This window comes from Orycteropus afer, unplaced genomic scaffold (assembly GCF_000298275.1).
Source record: "Orycteropus afer afer isolate SDZICR_OR568_19922 unplaced genomic scaffold, OryAfe1.0 scaffold00005, whole genome shotgun sequence".
NCBI lineage: Eukaryota > Metazoa > Chordata > Mammalia > Tubulidentata > Orycteropodidae > Orycteropus > Orycteropus afer.
In genome coordinates this window covers 12,717,257-12,720,695 of record NW_006921592.1, presented here as the reverse complement: position 1 = coordinate 12,720,695, position 3,439 = coordinate 12,717,257, and positions in this window count along the sequence as shown.

Below are 3,439 nucleotides of genomic sequence, written 5' to 3'. Positions count from 1 at the left end.
TCAGTGCCTATACCACACATGGACGTCTTCTCTCAAGCTCCTCATTGTATCAATAAACTAGGGTCACAATAGTGTTGTGTAATCAAGCAATCCAGTAGTCTGTGGATCATATGAGGGTTGGCTGATACTGGTTGGGCTCTGCTGGTCTTTATGTGTTCCCTTGTGTTGGCTAATCTAGATAAGCCAGTAGCAACCTTAATTCCATCTGTCACAATAATCACCCTTTGCCATGTAACATCATATTCACACTTTCTAGGAATTAGTCCATGGACCTCTTTGCAAGCCAATATTTTGTCTACCACAGACATGAAGTGGTGTTTTAAAAATTAAAACCAGACTTTTTTGACAAAATTAATAAATGAAGCTATATACACACTAAAATAAAGACTAAAGACTGAAGAAATTTCTGTATGCCATATAGATTAAAAATTTTCAGACTATTAAACAAAAATTTATAATCATAAAATTAAAATCTGAGATGAAATGGCAATTTTCTAGTAAATTGCATCTTACCAAAACAGACTCAAAAAGAAATAGGAAAATGGAATAGACACATGGCCATTGAAGAATTGAATCTACAGGAAAGAAAAGAAAAGGAAAAAAAAAAAAACTACCCACTAAAGCATATAATACTATGCCCCAAAGATTTAAATAAATGTTACAACAAACTTTTTAAAGAACAGATAATGTTCACCTTATTAAGCCTTCAATATTGCTTCCTAGAGTTACTAGGCTCCAATGAACCACATTTCCACAGTCTCACACTGTTTGGTACCCTCCCACATTGAAAATGAGCTGGCCTTGTGACTCTATTAACCAATAAGATATGGCAGAGGGACCAAATATAGGACACGCCTTTAAAAGAAGTGGCAGCTTTCACTTACTTTCTCATGGAATTCTCACTTTGGGGAGCCTTGAATATCCATGTCCTCCCTTCCTGCTACAAACTCCACATATAGAACCATACAGAGAGATCACATGGAGAGGGAGAGAGTCTTAGCTATTGCCACATCCTTGAGCAACCTCCAGATGACTTCTGCCCCACTCACCTTCTGGTGGGTGCATTGCCTTGGGGTAGGTGTTCTGCATGTAGATCTTTCTACTGTTGGGCTGAGAGCCAATCCATAGGAATGAGTCCAATTCTAGGCCTGAAGGGTAAACCAGGGCAATAGTCTTGGAGGTTCCACCAGACTCTATCTGACCAGTAATGTTGGCCATTTTTGTGCCTTTGGATTTTGTTCCACATTTTTCTTCCCACTCTATCCAGGATCTCCAGGTATGGTCCCTTTCCAAGTGGTTGTTGTTGGTAGCCAAGTACAATCTAATTCTTCTTTAGTGAAGAGTCTGTTCATGTCCATTGCCCGTTTTTGAATTGAATTATCTTTTTGGTGTAGTTATTGTTGTTGTTGTTATGTGCCATTGAGTCGGACCTGACTCATAGCGCCCACTCCTTGGGCTTCTGAGGCAGTATCACTACAGAGTTATATTGCCCAACCTTCCTTCCAAAGAGTGGCTGGTAGGTTTGAACCACCAGCCTCCTGGTTAGCAGTCAAGTCCCTTAGGCACTATGCTACCAGAGCTCCCTTTTGGTGTAGAGGTGTTGAAGTTTTCTATAAATTTTGGAGATAAGTCCTTTGTCAGATATGTCATAGGCAAATATTCTTTCCCAGGCTGTATGTTCTTTTGTTACCCTTTTGGAACAGTCTCTTGATGTGCATAAAAATTTAATTTTTAAAAGGTCCCAGTCATCCAGCTTCTCCTCCATTGCCTGGGCACTTTGGGTTATGCTTGATAGTCTATTTGTGCCATAAATTATGACCCCCTAGATTTGCTCTTCAGAAGGCTGGCGGTTCAAACCCACCAGCCACTCCTCGGAAGGAAGGTTGGGCAATCCTACTTCCGTTGTGATAACTGCCTCGGAAACCCAAGGAGGGGTCACTATGAGTCAGAGCTGACTCAACGGCAAACAACAACAACAACAACAACAGATTTGATCTTATTTTATCTTTGATGAACTTTATAGTTTTGGGGTTTACATTTATGTCTTCAATCCAACTTGTGTTCATTTTTGTGTATGGAGTGAGCTATGGGTCTGGCTTCATTTTTCTGCAAGTGGATATCCAAGTTTGCCAGCACCATTTGTTAAAGAGGCTATCTCTGCCCTATTTAATGGGTTTTGGTCTTTTGTCAAAGATCAGCTGTCCGTAAATGGATGGGTGTATTTCTGGGTTTTTTATTTTATTGCATTGGTCTATCTGTCAATCATTGTACCAATATGAGGCAGTTTTGACTACCTCCTACTTTGTTTTTCTTCTTCAGTAGTGCTTTGCTTATCCAAGGTCTCTTTCCTTTCCATATGAAATCAATAATTGGATTTTCCATATCCTTAAAAAGTGTTGATGGTATCTGGATCGGGATTGCATTGAATGTGTAGATTGCTTTGAGTGGTATTGACATTTTCACAATATTCCAGTCCTCCTATCCATGAACAAGGCAAGTTCTTCCATTTATATAGATCCCTTATAGTTTCTTGTAGTAGTGTTTTGTAGTTTTCTTTGTATAGATCTTTTGTGTCTCTGGTAAGATTTATTCCAAATTATTTTATCTTTTGGTAGCTATTGTAAATGGTATTATTTTCCTTATTTCCCTTTCAGAGGCCTCTTTGTTGATATAGAGGAATCCAGTTGATTTTTACATGTTGACCTTGTACACTGTCACTTGGTTGAAACTTTCTGTTAGTTCCATGATTTTTTTTTGCTGATTCCCTTGGGTTTTCTATGTATAGGATCATGTCATCTGCAAAAAGAGATAGCTTTACTTCTTCTTTGCCAATTTGGATGCCTTTTATTTCTCTTTCTTTCGTTATTGCCCTGGCTAGGACTTCCAATACAATGTTAAATAGTACATCTCTTTTGAATTACCAACTTACATTGCCTTTCATTTGTGCAGCCTATTTGTCTTTTTTTTTTCCCCCCCCAAGTTTGTGTCTTTCTTGATTACTGGATCAAAATATATATTTTATCTGTGCTTCTCAACAATGCCTATCACAGTGCCTTTTAGAACCTATAGAATATTCATTACATAACAGCACGAATCCTCAATGTACATCTATTTTTTGCAAGAGAAAATCTGCTTTTGAGATTTAAGACAAAATAATTGAGTTCCCTTTGGACATAATTAAAATCTGACTGAATAAGTGGGGGGAGCAATTGGGAGGTGAGATAGATTTTAAACAATGTCTTGGTGTCACATTCTAAAGATCAACCAATCACTGATGTCATATTTCCTTTGAAGTAGTTTTCTGATATTCTTTCCTATCATCCTCCTAAGTCATTAAAAGACCCTAAGTTCTTACATTTGTTTATTTATTCTCACTCTAGTTTAAACCCAAAATTATTCAACGTGATGAATTCTAACATTTTGGTGTCCTTGCTTTCCA